This window comes from Calonectris borealis, chromosome 1, assembly GCF_964195595.1.
Source record: "Calonectris borealis chromosome 1, bCalBor7.hap1.2, whole genome shotgun sequence".
NCBI lineage: Eukaryota > Metazoa > Chordata > Aves > Procellariiformes > Procellariidae > Calonectris > Calonectris borealis.
This window is the reverse complement of record NC_134312.1, coordinates 22850344-22867441: the sequence shown is the minus strand read 5'-3', so window position 1 is coordinate 22867441 and position 17098 is coordinate 22850344. Positions and strand designations below refer to the sequence as shown.

Below are 17098 nucleotides of genomic sequence, written 5' to 3'. Positions count from 1 at the left end.
GGCTTCTGCATGCTCCCTGGAGCAAAATCCCCAACAGCAAAATCAACCAACAGAGCCCCATGCCCCGAGTAGGCAACAGCTACAGACACAGCTGCGAGCTGGAAGGACAATACCTTGTTGAAACAAAAACTACACACTGTGAACAGTCCAAGAGGTGCAATAACAAACTCTTCAAAAACATGCGAGAAGTCTGCACAGGCAACGTGAGAGACAGTTTCCCAAGTACTCCATTGTTTTTGCTACAATGCAGAACATAAATTCAAAACCATGACCATGCCTTCCCCCTTTCCAAGGAGTCAAGTGAAGGAAACTTGAATGTCAGAGTAAGTTGAAACGATAGGTGAAGCCGAAGTGCTCTTTTCTGCTTCAGTGTTTCCATGATTTACATGCAGTGTGGACAGCTCCAAATAAGCACAGCAGAAGGAAACTCCTGCCCCGAGACCCACAACCTGAACAGGGACATGCCAGCCCACTGACACCTCACGCCGGGCAGCCTGGCCAGAGTTGTCTGGTGGTGTTGTGAGCTTAAGTGAACCCAGCATCTGTTTTTATGCTGTCCTGTCTCCGACAGACTGGTTTAACTATCTGTAGACTTGTGCAGTAAACCAGACTGAAGAGCAGATTCAGGTTAAAAAAACACCTTTTTTTTCTTCCCCATCCTACCAAGGCATTTTAAGCTCAGATGACCAAACAGCAGCAGGAACAACTGCGGCAGCAAAACTGAAGGGACGGTATGAAGCGGAGATGCCGACACCAACATTGCTCTCTGAGAAAATATTTGTCCAACAACAACATCAGTCAGGGGTTTATCAATCTTTGATGCTCAGCTCTGGGATTGGTTCTCAACTGGTTTATGTGCAAAATACCACAGTGTTTTTCTGCCAATGAATCAGCTGGCCCTAAATACAAACTAAAGTTCCAAGCATGGTTAAGGCTTGCCGGGGTTTAAAAACATGTCTTTTATCTATGGGAGCGCTCATAAAAATAGTAAACTGCAAGTTTCAGTTAAAGAATAGACTTCTATACAGAAGCACCAAGTGATTTTTTTCCACTAAGTGACATTTTAGGAAACCGTTCTCATCACTGGGTAAATGATGTGTCTGATATTGGGGAAAGAGACAGAGAGAAAAAGGTATCCTGGCAAGCATCTGGACAACTTAAATCCAAGCATTTCCAAATTTCTTAGAGATTGATTTTTCAACCTTGCGGGTTTTTTTTTTTTTTTTTTTTAAATAAAGTTCAACTTCCTAAAGAAATGAGACTAGGTAACAAGGCAGAGCTTATTTTTGTCTGTGCTTGCTAACCCATACGTGGATTTTAAACAAACTTGGCAGGGAGGCAAGAGTCTCAGTCATTCAGAGCTGCAGTGCACAGCACTGCTCCTTCTCCTCCAGGAAAAAAAGATTACTGAAGATTACAGGGAGTGGTGCATGTGCGTGTGAAAAAGAGGAGGTCAGCAGAACCTGCCAGGCAATAGAAGGAAATTCAACCCCAAGTTGTAAAGCCACAGGCAAAACAAGCTGTTCAGACAATTATTTATTGTGTTCCATAATACATAAACCACAACATCTCATAACCTCAAGTTTTTCTAGTTACCATGGGATTTGGCATGAACATGCAAACCCCATCAAATCCCTCTCCTCCAGCTACTTCAAAGGCCTGTAAGAGGCCCTCATGAGATAAATCATATCAGATATGACAGTGCATTTCTTTCAAACCGGGAGATGCAGCCTCTAGGCACTCATAAAGATCAGAGATTTGAAAGTATTTCTGTTCTCTTATCTGCCAGGAGACTGTCTTAATCTGGGATTCATTCCTCCTCCTGAGAGTGCCACGAAGAAAATTCCTGGAGCAAGAAGAAACAAGGAGGAGTCTGACCTGGCTTCTTATGACCCAGCAAGACTGGGTTTTGCCTCTGGAATTTTCTTGAAAGGAATCCTTGATGACTGAATCCCCAATTCGATCCCCAATTCAATCACCTTTTCTCCCCGGCAAGTGGAATTCTTTTACTTGTTTCATCTTTGCTAGTCCTAGGGGGCTTGCCATTCACTGGGCAAGAAAAATTGTTCTTTAAGTATGCATGTATGAAGCCCCTTCCCCAACTCTTAAGATATCCAGGCAACCAAACAAGAATTTTTGAGACCACCCAACAAACTGCAAGCCTAAAATTTAGCCATTACTCATCTTACTGGTAGGCACCTATTTCCTTTCAAGGTTTTCTTCTGCTGACAGCACACACAGGGCAGCCATTCACACTGATGACAGCACTGTGGAAGAGGGGCTGTATTTTTCACCTACACTTTGGGGATTATTCTCTTTCCCCCAACATAACAAGTTCAGAAAGGAACACACAGGTAGGTGCGACATCTTCTAGCAATGCTTATCCTGCACAGTGGCTGACAAAAGCAGAGTGACAAAGATCTCCCTGCCATGCTCTTTCACATCAGTCCTCCAGCTTTCCTACTGTAAAACAGCTTCAGCAAAGCTTCCTCTTTGCGTGAAATCTGCTCTTGAACTACTCACTTTTCATACTGGGTAGTCTTAGCTGACCAAAGTGTTTCAGTTCTAGCTGCATATTTAGGCATCTGAAACTCTCTTAGCTCGCAGTCTCGAGTAGACAAGAGGTACACTCACAAGTCAGGGGTTCTAGTAAGGCAAGTTACAGGCACTAAAACATGAGCTACCATTAAAGAACGAATGTCCTTTCCCATTTTATTTCAACTAGGTGGTTCAGTGAGAAAATTCAAGCACAACACAAAGGATGGACAGGCAGTTCATTAAGGTATCCTCCTACAGTAGGACTGAATTTCTTTCTTTATTGTCTTGTCTAAATTTGCTTCCTTCAGACAGTGATTCAACCGAATCAATAAAAAAGCTTTTTAAAAAACTCTCATGCTCCTACCTGTAAAACAGCCTAGTCTGCTACTCTTTAAAAAGCAGATTTTTATTGAATGCTTTCTTCCTTCTGAGCTATAAAGAAATTCAGAAGCAGCATTTGCTTTCCTCAACATGTTGACATTGCAAGAGGGAAATAAAGTTCGTTGTAGTCTTACAACTGCTCTGTATTTTCTATGTGCTGCACGCACATCAGAATAACTAGTAAGAAACTAGAAGCCACAAAACTACCATAACTGGTTTTAATTTTTATTGAAAGGGAAAGTCAACAATTTTTATGTTTGATTCCGCTCCCCCCCAACAAATCTAAATGCACGTATTACTGCTTTCGACAGTTACAATATTCACTAGCATTGCAGAAGGTATCCACATCTCTCACTACTCGGAGTATTAATCCTGCAGCCTCTGAGATGGGATTATACGTACTTCCCCATTTTACAAATAAGGAACTGAGGCATATCAATACTTACATACATCTACAAACCTGACCTCTGGTATCTAAACAAGTAGTTAGGAGACTGCTGGAGCTTTCAAAGCATTTCAGTTTTTGCAAAGTGAATTTTCCTTTGTTTTTAATTATTGGCCCTTCAGAAGAAGATCCCCCCCCCCCGCTGGGACAGCACTTCCTCACAATAACATGCCAAGATCACTCATCCTTGTTCCTCTAGAGTCACTGTGGGAAAGGCGAGAGATAGGTTAAGGACTGAATTTGATTCAAGAGCAAGCTGTCAAACAATAAAGTGGGTGTTCTCTAGTGAGAATATAGCACACCTCCCACAGGTCATGCTGTAACCGAGCCAGAACTGACCTGCGCTGGGCGTAAGCCACTGGCACAGACAAACGACTATTTCGTGAACTGCCTCCTGACCCAGCCCTCTAACACCAGTACCCCTGGCCAGAACACAGCCTCCATCCGCTTGGCATGAGCATTACTTACATCTACTTGCACTAAGCGTGCCATGTTCCTTTCATCCTCTAAACCTGCAGATTCACTAGCAACGGATATTCGGTTTACCTGGTACAGCCTGTGCACTTCAGACTCATGTTATGCCCTGCATAAGCACATCTCATTTGAATGCTGCTACCCACTAACAGGACCACTTATTTTATGTAAACAGAAGAGGCCTATCAATACTTCAGAAGATACAGACACAACTTTTCTCCCACTGACAAACTGTTGCACTCATTACTCGCTGTCTGGAATAGCCAACAAAGTACCTTCCATGCTTAACATTTAACCTACTAAGAAGGCTAAACCAAATCAACAGATACCCACTTAGGTCTCAGCACCGTCCTCTGCAATAGAACAAAAGTATTTAAAATTGATGAGGCTTTTTCCATGCTTATGCACAGAAATCTTACAAATGTTTACAAACAATCACCAGCTCCAAATGGCGCGTCTTCTCTGTTGATAGACTGCTCATACTCAGAGAAGGATGCATCAGCTGAAACCTGACTGCCAATTAATGCAACAGCTACAAACTCAGAAATTGGAATGTATTTCAAAACCATCACCAAGGTGACCTACGCTACGTATTGCAACGTATCTCTTTGACACAACCCACGCCTTTGAAACTTAACTGAGCAACTGGTTCTGTTGATCACAGATGGTTGTAGATTGCAGCTCTGGTTTCTCATGACTCAGAAGTTCATAAATTTCAAAACACAGATTTTTTTACCCTCTGAATATCAGTGAGCTGTTCCTGCAACATGAACTGTGCTGATGTATGCAGCCTAAACTCAGGTACCTGAACACTGGAGCCAACATCCATTTGCATACTTTGGAAGCTAAAAGATAAAAGTCACAGACAACTAAATTAATTTTGTTTGAAAGGAGGTGTTGGAACATGAGAATATCTGGCCTGGGACACTGATGCACTGAAACATGTTTATCAGTGAAAGATAAAAAGACATTTTCATATATATTTTGTGTTTTTAGAAATTATTGCTATTACATTGACTGCGGTTACTAGACGAAATGAGTAAGTACGAGGTGAATCAGGATGCTAATGCAGAGCAGAATTGAGAACAAACAATAGGCCAAATCCTTACTATTTTAAGAGGCTGTAAAGAGATTGCTGAATTTAGAAACATGGCCCAAGTCCGGCTAGCCACTCAGAAACTCACACTGTCTTAGAACATACACATCTACCCAAGTCACCTTCCTATTTTATTCCAGTATGAATCATGTGAATTCAGGAAAGATTTGGAACCAAAATAATTTTATTAGACTCTCCTGCAATCAGCAGATTGGGCCAAAATATCCACTCAGCACATCTCCCTCCAGGCCATTCAAAACTATGAACCAAGTGATACTTCTGATTCTGGGGAACCCTCTGCAAAACACTCCCAAGCAGAGCAACAGGAAAATAGCACAGCTGCTGCATGCACAGTTTCTATGGAGTTCTACAAGAAGCAGATTCTCCACTCTCTGTTCATTACCTACAAGCAGCCAGCAAAGGAGATGGTTAGAAAAGTTCTGCCATGGACAACTAACTAGTGGCTTGGAAGATATTTGACTGTGGTCCACAAAACTGCTGCCGAAGCCTTCTTAAACTCCACATACACATTTATTCCATGTGTCAATGCTGTCTGCTGAGAAGCTGGGTCTCAAGAGTACCGGCAGACACTCATGTTCATTCATTTTGTTATGAACACTTCTAAATGCAATCCTTACAATGGTAAAATTGGGATTTTATAGGACAAAATAATTTTGCCCAACTGCCAAACATGCTCTTCTGCCTGCCCCTTCCATTCTAGTCTCCAAACAGTAGCTGGGAACAAGCTGATCTACTCTTTTTCAAAATCACCACGTGATCACAAAAGTCGAAAACATAGTTATGTGGCATGGGCCCACGTGCCGGCAACAAGGAAAGACACACAGCTCTGTTGTGGCAGGGAACTGAAGAAAGAAGGTCAGGTTTCAAGACAGACCTAAGAGAGATAAAGCTCCAGGAAAGCAAGCTAATTCCAGCCTGACGGCCTGCAGACCCAGGAGCCCCACATGTTAGCACTAACTGTTCAGCACTACAGACACACAGACACACACTAACCGAGAAAGCTGTCTTGCTTGCAACTTCATCCAGCTGCTGCACCATTCATTTAATGTGTAAAGCACCTTGTGCCTGACAAGCTCAGTAGTTTTAAAAAAACAAAAATCTTCCCTCAAAAGATTATCTCTATTTCCATTCCTATCTGCTGCCCTTCAAAGAGATGAGAAAACCCCTCACCAATTCCTGGTCCTGGTTCCTCACACACAGGCCTTCTTTATCGGTTACCCTGTAACTAGCTGTCTTACTGTCCTTCTGAAGTACGGCTCCCACTTGTGCCACACGCGAGATACACATTCTACCGAGGCAAGATCAGGAACTCCAGATGTACTCCCTCTCGCAAGCGCACACCCCCTCCCTGCACAGGGAGACAGACCTCAACACATGTGCGCAACATTGCACTGTCCGTGTAGTCAGCCTGCAGGGCTTAACCACTGGAAAACATGAACTCCTGGAGCTCCAGTGTAGTCTCTCCTGCAGCTTGATACGTGGTGTCATCAGGACACTTAAATTCTTGTATGTGGAGATGCTAAGTCCCTGCATCCCTCAGTGATTTCAATCAAACTGCATAGCACATCAACCAAAGGCGGGGGCGGGGGGGGGGGGGGTGGGAAAGGAAGGAGGCAGGAGGAGAAAACAGCCCCTCTAACTTTTTTTTTTTTAGAAAAAGAAGTGGAAAGGAAGAGTGCTTGTCACTGAGTGCATGCATGTTTTCATACAAATGTATAAATTGCTGTTAATATTAAAGTTATATGCCCCCAAATCATTTTGCAGGCAGGAAAAAAAATTCACTCCTACTTGTAGAGTTTATAAGTTCAAATGCAGAACCACAGTGTTAACTAACATGTTCACAGCATCTCAAATTTGAGTGGCTATTTACAAAAACCTTCAATATTGAAGGTCTGACTTCAGAAACGATTCATATTGGAAACGTATTTTGCAAATATCTATCTAGTAACAACCATTACCAACAGAACATATTGGTGAGATCTAGTACTAAATTGTCTATGACAGACAACCAGTGCTGCTAACCAGAGTGGACTTTCCCTGGCAGGACAAGGAGAGCTGCAGAATCCCTCCTTCCTACCAGCACTGGCTGGCAAAGCGCGTGCTGCAGTATCACTTCAGAGAGCTGTAGTTACACACTACTCCATTAAATCTGGAGCACACTTATCTCCAGCCTGCTCTCATTTTTTCATTTTCTAAGACTGCCCCAAATCTCTTTCTTCACTTTTCCCCAAGTAGCAAATAAGGAAAAAGAAGATGCTTTCTGAAAAGTATATTTTAAAAAAAGCAATCGGATGACTATCCCACAAATAAGATGCCAATACCACTGTGTTTTATTCACAGCTGTGGTGGCGGCAGCAGCAATGTTTCATCATATTTACCATATGGAAGAAAGAATGCACTGAAAAATACATATAACTCTCCTAGCACTGAATTAAACAATATCTGAGTCTACAGTTAAGACACAAGAGTGCCAGACACTGTGATGGCTGACAAACTTACAATCAGCAACTCAAGTTACCGAAACTTGAAAGTCTACCGAAAGCCACAAACAGCAGGGCACAAACCAATGCCAAAGCCATAACCCAGTATTTTCAATTAATAAACTCATTTAGCTTAGGATAATTAAATGTATGTGTGTTTTTCCCCTACCGCTTAAGGTCTATCCTCTACTGAATACAGCAGGTAAATCCCCAAAATCTGTTTGTGTTGTTTGGGGTTTTTTTTTTTGCTTTTTTTTTTTTGCTTTACTCTGTTAACTTTCCAAGAAGTAATACATGCATTAATGAGCTGAACAGTAGGTACACTGATACACATTTCTAAAAAATGGAGAAGTGAGGCCATTCCAGGCACCATTGATATTTCTTGGGACTGCTACAGACACCACCACACAGCCAAAATAGCATCTACTTTTAAGAGCCCATCCTCTCGCTTTTCCCAGCAGCAACCACTCAGCAGTTGCAACTTTCTGGAAAGTTTTACCAAACAAAAACATTCTCTTTCTTCCTGAAAGCTAGCCAAAAATAAACACCTCCGTTGTACAGACACCAGTGTACAGGATCATCGGTACATGTATTTTCCTCAAGAGAAAAGCACAGGCTACGCCTGGGACACGAGTTATTTTCGAGACCTGGGTTAATTAGAACTGTTTTCAGAGGTGAATTCAAAATCCCGATTTCACACTTTGTGGCATGCACAATGCAGACAGTCTGAAAAAGTCACAACTGGTTAGAGACCAAAAAAAGAAAGAAGAAAAACTGTGAGTCTTTGTTTTTCTCTTCTCCAGCTCACCATCACAACCAAAACCACAAACGAATCCCACGTTCTTATCACGAAACACCTAGACAACGTACAACAGCCCGGAGTGCTCTGCCCACATCACGCCGCCACCTCCGTGAACCCCCAAGCCGGGAAACGGCCATAACGACGTGAATGGAAAGGTGCAGCCGCTGGTGTAACCACACCCGAGTCCGGGACCTTAAAAACGGCCCAGAAGGACGCGTCTCCCCCAGTTTCGTCCCCTCTCGCAGCTCGCTGGCCGGCTGGGCGGGCCTCCTTGCAGGGCTCCGGCGGGGAGGGGACGGGCAGCGGCCTGCCGGCTTCCTCCTCCCCTCCGGAGCTGCGATTTACGCTTCAGCTTCCCCGCTGCGAGGCCGAGGAGGAGCTCGCCCGCCTGGCGGGGGGCCGCCCCCGCCCGGAGAGGGCCCCTCAGCCCCCGCCGCCCGCAGGGTCACCGGCGGGGCAGCGCCGAACCGGCCCCGGCCGCCCTTCCCCGCGGGCGCTGAGGCGCCGGCCGCAGCGCTCTCGGCCCGCCGCGGGCGCAAGGCCCGGGGAGCGCTTCCAGCGGCGGGAGCGAGCCGCCTCACGTCGCGCCCCGGCCGCCTTCCCGCCCGAGCGGGGCGCTGCCCGGCGGTACCTCCGGGCCAGCCACCTGGAAGGGCAGAGCCGAGGGTACGTGAGGGGGTAGGCGGCGAGGAGAAGCGGCCGCGCTGCTCACAGCCGCCTCCCCTCCTGCGGGGCACCGGGGGAAACGCTACAACCCCCCCACTGTCCCTCACACACACCCTCCCGCACCGGGGCTCGGCCCCAACATGGCACCACCGCCGCCCCACGGCCCGGCAGGCAGCGGGCACCGCGGCCGCCGCCGCCCCTCCTCGCCTCGCCTCGCCTCACCTCACCTCGCCTCGCCTCGCTCACTTGCCGTGCTCGGCGGCGGGGTCGGCGGGTCCCGCCGCTGGCTGGGGCGCTGCGGGAGGAGGCGGCGGCGGCGCAGCGGAGCTCGGCACCAGGGGCACGCTAGCCGGGCAACACGCTGCATTAAGTCATTCATAGAAGGGGCGGGGCCGGCGCCGCTGGGCAGCCTGGGCCTTGTAGTCCCCCGCCGCTTCCGGGCCCCGCGGCGGCCAGGGGCAGCGGGCAGCAGCGGACTACAGCTCCCAGGCCGCACGAGCAGGCCCGTGGGCCGCGGGGCCCGGCAGCCGCGGGCGCCCGCGGGCCTCCTACCCCCCGGGCGGCTGCCCTCCGTCGGCGGCCGCTCCGCGCTCCGGGCCGGGGGCTGTGATCGAGGCCCGGCTCGTAGAGGCCGTTTGAGTCAGTGGCAGTAAAGGGGCCTCCCGAGGTTTGCTGGCGTCTCTGCGGGAGCCCCGGGGCGAGGAATGGCCCGGCGGAGCGGGGAGCGTGCGGGGGTGCCGGCAGCGGGTGCCCGAGTCCCTTCAGCTGCCCTGGGGAGCGGGGGGCCTTCTGGCGGGGGTGAAGCCGCACCCTCTGTGAGGCCGCTTCTCCCGGGTCCGCTGATGCGGCACTCTGGGACCGCTGCAGCCCCTCTCCCAGCTGAGCCAGGCCTGCCGAGCTCGGCGCGGGTAGGCGCGGGAGGCCTGGTTTGGTACCGATCTTCACGTCCTGGGCTTCAACCCTGCAGCGCTGCCCAAGCGGCTGTGCCTGCTGTGACTGCTAAGGGAAAGGCTCCTGCCCTGGCGTGCTGGCTGGTGCGTGGCCGCCGTTGGAGGCGCTTTGGAAGTGCGTACAGGCGTAACGGGTAAGAGCACCCTTACGTGTGGGACTGCGCGGGGTCTCCACCTGAAAATGCGCCGCGGTTCTGGATCTAATGGAGGTGGGAGATGTGGGGAAATCAAACTCCAAACTACGTCATTGCCGAGCCTACCCGTGACTTCCTCTCCGTGCAGTCCTGCTGCTCACTGCTGCTGTTCCCTGCGTTGGCTTTCTCTCTTTCAGTGGACCTTTCCTCTTCTGCTGGAGAATAGTTAATGTTTCACCCATGAAACCTGAAAAATACGTGTTGCACCACCTCTTTAAGCACAAGCAGCATTTGATGGTACTTCAAATCACTAGGCTGACACATACAAATATTTCATTGGTCAAGAAAACTTTTTTTTTCAAGAAAGACGTGTCAAGAGTTGATTATAGGTACTGATTATTTTCTGAAATTGTCTCTATCCATTTTCCTGCTTCTCTGTTCTGTTTCTGATAGGTCACAGTTCAGTAACAGTATGGCTAAAACACCCGTTTAGTCTGAGCGCATGTTTATTATCTAAATACAGTTTTAGAACAGAGTTGAGGGTACATTTTCTGATCTTTTCTTAAATATTTTACTTCACGGACATATTCTAGCCAGGGCTAGTTTAAGATTGGGCTGAGCTTTGGAAGTATGTGGTATCTAGAAATCAAGTACAGACATGTTGAGCCAGTTGGGAATTTCACTTCCCGTTTAGTGCAGTAATAGTTTCAACTTGCTCTAAAAGCACAGAGCAGACATTTCATGCATGAACGTTCAAAATACACGTAATCAAATAAAGGTATAAGCTATGCAGACCTTCACTTCTGAGAAAAAAAAGCCATCCAGTGTCTGACAGATAAGGAAGAAAATTTCACTTTAGGCATTTTAATCTACTGCAGTCCACAGATTTCAAATACCTTTTCTTTTCACAACTGGTGGGTGAAGGCGACCAGAAAAATGTGACACTGAACTGGACAAGAGCAAGTTGGTTGCTGCTTTTGGGGATTGTGCCAGACTGCTTTCTTGGCATCCAAGGACATCCCCCCTGCGAGTACTGCCATTTCCAAATGCAGCTGCTCCCTGCTGACCGCAGCTGCTTGCTTCCGAGTCTGTTTCTAATCCCACCTCTTCTAGGCATCGGCCTTAGCCCAGCCACAAGCTTTCCATGGCACTAGATCCACCGCGGGGCTGTAGCGTGGCAGGTAGCAGGTATAACACTGTGTAGTGTTGGCTAAGCAGCACGTGACAGAGGTCCCGCTGCTCAGCAATCTGAATCTTAAGTCACACTAGTGTCCCTTACACAGCCGATCATACATTTTATCCCCTCTCACTCAGATTTGCTCAACTATCAGTGTGTGCCAGGCTTACACTCAAGCCCCAGTTATTTGCAGTGTAATGTGTTCAGTTCAAGCTGTACATCTCGAGTGATAGTTCAGCATTATTTGAGCTGCAGCTTCTCCTGCTACACCACCGCTGCTGTTTTGTGCAAACTTTGTGAGCCCCTTGATAGACTACAGACGTGTTCCCAAGCTTCCCACTGCTTCAGCTGCAAAGGTTCAATGATTTTTGGTCAGAGCTGGGGAGCACTGCCTTAGCCTGCAGGAAAGACCTCACCTGATCTGATCTGATCTGATCAGCAAGCCCTCTCCTTGTGGGAACCTTGCTAGTCTGTTTTTCCTTTAGCTCATGATGCTGCACCCTGATTCTGTCAACAGTGTTGGTGCTTTCGCATACGATTACTTCAGGCAGGGTTTTCTTTGCTGGCTCAGCGAGAGCTGTGGTGGTTGAACATGCCTTTACAAGGACCAAGGTAAGATGCAGGTCTCTACTGACATGAAACAGGGCGGCTGGAGATTCTGCCTGTGCCGTTTCAGCCTGGTCTGCGGCGCACAACACTGAAAGCGGACAGGGAGCACTGAAACGGGAGGAAGTTTATCAAACCGCAAAGAGCTTGGCACTTCCATGCCTGGCGATCCCAGGGGTGCAGGGCTCCACAGCTCTGCCAGCAGCAGACGTGCTGGTATCGTTAGAGGCGCTCTCTTGCCAGGACTGTGCCAGTGATCCCACTGACAGCTGTGGTGTCACCGTGGGAGCATGCATGACTGCAAATTGTGTTCTGATCCGTATTTGTAGAGGGCTGCGGTAATTGAATGCCCCATTAATTAGCAATTGCAAGATGGGTCACTGGTGTCTGCTAAGTGGCCTAGTGTAACATACAAATCCGGATCTTAATAGTTGTTTTTAATACTTTGTATATTTTCTTCTTTAAATGTCACCATTGACGTGGCATTGTTTTGAGGTCAATGGCAGATGCCAGTAGGGAAGAGAGAGCTTGGCAGCTGATTCATGGATTTCTTCAGTGTTTCAACTCTACTTAAAGTGTGTATTTTTTTTTACCGAAACTGAGCCTCACTGAATAGTTACCAGCCACAGCATGGTATATCTGAGGTAATTTTATTGTGTAGAGAGTCAGAAAGGTTCCTTATGCACATGACACTGCTCTTAGGCAAAATCAAATAGGTGTTTCCAGGATGGGGTAGGAGCAAGAAGGGGAGCTAAGTACTTCTGCCCGCCCTCCCTCCCTCCTTCCTGCCTTGACCCTTCCATCCCTTCCTCTCTCTTCTTTCTCTTTCTTGACAAGTTATTTTTACATAAGGTTTCTTAGGAACTGAAAGCAGTGATGGTGACATTAGCTAGAGTCGCTCCATTGTCTTCAGTGATCTCTGGTTCGTAGAAAAGAGAGACCTGGTGCGACATTTGAATCAGCCCCTGAACAGATTGCCAGGGAAGTCACCAGGCTGCTTCCTGGATGGCATTTGTCTGTCCCTGTCACAACAGGTTCTTAAGAACTTGCAATAACAAAGGATTCCCACCACCACCCAAAACAACCCTACCATTGAAAACCTTGAGTGTTAGGAAGGTTGTTCAGGCATCCAACCTAAACTGGTGTTTGCTTGCATCGAAGCCCAGTAGCTCTTGTCCTCCTCACTGCGGGTCTTTCTCCCCATATCTTCGTAGCAGCCTTCACCTGTTGAAACATTGTCACATCTCCTTTTGCCTTCTCTAGACCAGTGAGTCCTAAGATTTTCTCCACGAGCCCCAGCCTCTGGGCCCCAGGCTGGGGCCAGTACCACCTGGAAAACGTGCTTGAACTGACTACCGCTGAGGCCCTCCCCAGTTCAGCAGGATCCTTTACCACACCCCCGGCGTTTCAAGCAGGCGAGGAAGGCGGTGGCGGTGCGACTGCTGCCGTCTGCGCTGCAGGAGCTTACAGGGGCCCACAGGGATACAGGCGGGAGCGTTTCACGGGCGAGCTGGGGCGGCAGTAGAAATCACAGGCCAGGAAACAAACTTGGTGGCCTTCAGCGACCCTGGCTTCATGATTGCCCACTAATCCAGACTTCAGGAAGTGTGTGCCATATTTGTGTTCCTGTTACCCAGCTCATTTCAGAGATTTCTCTGTGAATTACAAAGGGCAAGATCTTAAAAATGCTTATTTGATAACGGAAGTGACTCTGCCCTTCCCTCCCTCCCCCTCCTGTCACCTGTGGTGACTAAAGCGTTTACCTGGCAGCCATTCTGCCAGTCAGCGACTGACGGAAGTTTCTGGAGCGAGCGTCCCAGGGCCTGTCCCGCGATAGCCAGCTCCGGGCGCCGCCGCCGCAACTCCCGCGGGAGGCAGGGGAACACAGGCGTTGCTGCCCAGCCCTGCAAGCCGGGCGGTGGCCGCGCAGGCCACGAGCCTGCCGGTGCAGGGGGCGACGGGGACCCGCCGCGGGGGCTGCCGCCAGAGGCCCGCCGGCCGCAGCGCGGCGGGCGGCCCGCGGCGCGAGGGGGGGCGGGCGCGCGCAGCGGGCGGGGGCGCTGCCGCGGGGCTGTGGCGCCCCCTGGCGGCCTCCCGCTGTCAGCGCCCCTCGGGGGTTCCGCGCGCAGCGGCGGGGGACACCGCTCTTCGTTTTCCTTTTCTGACGTGATTTTCGAGAGAGCGTCTATTTCAGGCTGCGGGTGAGAAGAAGAAAGACAGGTAGAATGACTAGCAGCTCTGCAGAATTGACTTGACAGACTTCCCCGGAAGAGGGGCAGATTTACGTCACTTCAATCACATTCGCTGCATTTTTGTTATCGTTCAGGAAAAGCATCTGGGGGCCAGCTCTAACATACTTCATTCCCTGAGCTCAAGAGTATGGAGTATATTTATGTTGCTCTAAAATAGCATCATCTCAACTGCACGCAATGTGCTGAGAGGGAAATTAAAGTGCAGTTCTGCTGCGACCAGAAGAGGTACGGCTTTCTCTCGTTCATGCAGAGACAGCCGGGGCAGGGCAGTGGTTGCACATTGCCATATCAAAAGATTGCCAGCCAGACCCAATGCCCTGCGCGGTACCAGTGCATCTGCTCCTGAAGGCTACGACCCACAGCAGCGCTGGGAAGGTCTCAGAGTTGTTCCTTCAACACTGCTCCGACAACTGAGCTGCTGTACATGGCTAGAACTGGCTCTGACAAAGCTGATTTGGTAAATCAGAAGAACCAAACCACGCACTGAACTAACTCAACCGCCTCTGGACTTTACAATTTACCCTTAAAATTTGCATGACGCTGGGGGTCAGCCCATCACGAGTGGTTGCTGCGAAGGGAAACTGTGGGAAGCTGATGACTCTGAGCAACGCTTTGGTATCCCAGGACCAGCCCCAGCTGCTGTGCGGTGCACAGCGGCGTGTGTGCAGGCAGGCGTGCAGCCTGCAGTGTGCATGTGGAGGAGGATGGTGCTGATGGCAGAGGGGGAGGAAGGGCTACAGCCCCCTTGTTCTTCCTCTGCATCTTCCTCTTCCTCTCCCCCCTCCCATTAAATTTGCAGCCAACCTGCACGGCACAATGCTGTGCGGCGTAAAGGCAATCCAAGTAGCTGTGAGTAACGCAGCTTGGGTAGCAGAAGTTGGCTGTGTCAGCACAGGGCTGTTTTCGGGACCGTTTGTGTGAGAGGCATGCGGAGCGAGCAACGTGGCATTGCTGTGACAGTGAGATGGATGTGAAAGACACGCTCTGGGCTTTCCTTGTCCAGGGAGAAGGAGCCAAATCAGAGCTTGTGCTTCTCTAGAGGAAAGGCTGGAAAAGAAGGCAAACTAGAGACGTGTCCCTGTGAGGGAGCCTAGGATTGCACAAGTTAATCTTTCTGTTCACTGGAGGTAACCGGAAGTCCCGCAACAGAGCCTAACGCCCATAGACTTTGGAAGACAAGGAGAGACAACGGAGCTATTATATATGGTCTTGTTCCTACACAGGAACAATTAAATCACACAGTGCTGTCTTCAACTAATAACAGGCTGCATTAGAGCTACAGAGCAGAAAAGTCTGGGCTAAAGCCAATTTGCAATCCTTAATGCACACTAGTCTGCCTCAGATTTGAAACCTGTAAGGCATTATGGGAGACTTTGGGTGTAATCCTTCTAAATAAATAAACAAACAAGTTGAAGATAAAGGCTGGATTATGAAGCACTGAAAATCACTGCTGATGTCAACGTGCACACAAGGAATAACAGGATGGGTCCAGAACCTTGGTTTAAAGTTGTATTGAAAACCCTGGTTTAGCAACAGGACTTTTCTGTTAAATTCCTTCCTTCTCACAAGCCTTGGGACATACATAAAGACTAACAGCTTGTCCTACAACAAATTGAGCTGGGGATTGAAAGAGCAGGGTGCTGCCTGCTCTCCACTGACTCCCCAGGGTTAGTTCAAAGCAAACAGTTAATTTGGAATAGGTGGTGCAGTGGCCTCCCCACATACAATGTCCATATGGGGAATGAGTCAAAGTGCTGTAATCAGCTTGCCTGCTCATCAACTCCCCTATTGGCTCTAAGAGTCCTTACGTGTACATGCATTCATTTCAGGACAAGGCTTGCACAACTGAAGTCTGTGGCAAAGTTTTGTCACCCTTCGGTGGCTACAGGACCTGGCTTCAGGAGCTTGCTGTAAGTGGGCTAAGGCTGGAGAGCATCAATATTTAAAAAAATCAAGCTTGACACATGATTACAATCCCTTTATTACTAATATCTAGAAATATTCGATTCGCATATCCCAGCTGCTTTTGCCTTCATAGATCATATGGGAAAAGTGCTTGATTCCTGTAAGGTCCCTTCATAGTGCCTTTTTCCTGAAAAAAATTAAGTCGCTAACAAAATCATTAACCTGCCTTAATGTTACCTTGTGTTTGTGGATGTATTTCAATAGCAGCGGATAGTTGTAGAATGCAGAATCAGAACCTAAAATCCAAAGTTACACCTACTGCATATCAGGATATTTGATTACTTCCCATGGATTTGAGTAAAAATACCAGTTCCTCTGCCTGTGTCCTCTAGCAGACCTTGAAATGAGGTGTAAGCTCCAAGAAATAAAGCTTGTTCAAATTTTCTGCAGAAAATCCTGGGGCATACACCTAAGAGTAAGAATGAAGAGAAGGAAGGAGACATCATCAAGAAAGAGAAATGCTCCTTATTTGCTTTGTTGAGCTTAAGCTGAAGGTGTGGACCAGGGGGTTCTTGAACATGCTTATGATCTGGACACAGCAATTTCACCTTAAGCCAAATGTTTTCTGAGAAGTTGGAGAATTTTCTGGGGAAATGAGAGGAACAAGTTTGAAAAGGACTCTGTTAGGGAAAAAACGAGGCGAAAACTATCGTATTACCAGAATGGACAGCTTCCTTCCACCTGCACTAGGGCTTGTGGTTCTGGTAGAGTGGTTTAAAGAGTTACCACCCTTCACTTAGAGGTTAGTGCTCCTAATGAACTTGTGAGGATTTATGCAAATCCATCCTACCTGTCATGACAGTGGCCTAGAAGCACTCTTGTCATCTGTCCCTCCATCTCCGATGAGAATCTAGGAACTAACCGCAATAACTTCCTACACCACTTGCTTAAGGGCTACAGAATTCTTCCATCTGAAAAACTGAATAGTGCCCAGACAAGTTACTGCCTACATTTCCTGCTTTTCTCGGGAAAACAAAACAAAACTACAACAGTATAAAAGTGTGTGATACCTATGGCTTGGGTGTCATACAAAAGAAATAATTTTAAAGCAGTGCTCACAGATAGCACACCAGAGTTAACAACCATGTCTTCCAAGTGTTCTAATAAACAT

The 17098-nt window shown here is 48.1% G+C and overlaps 1 long non-coding RNA gene across 1 annotated transcript; it reads right to left on the bottom strand.

Moving 5' to 3' along the window:
• Window positions 1–10884: 10884 nt before the first annotated feature.
• LOC142080667 (uncharacterized) lies at window positions 10885–13799 on the bottom strand. Its single transcript, XR_012673083.1, has 2 exons — window positions 13534–13799; window positions 10885–13425 (listed from the first exon to the last, which is right to left on the bottom strand). It is a non-coding gene; the product is annotated as an uncharacterized LOC142080667 (long non-coding RNA).
• Window positions 13800–17098: the final 3299 nt, after the last annotated feature.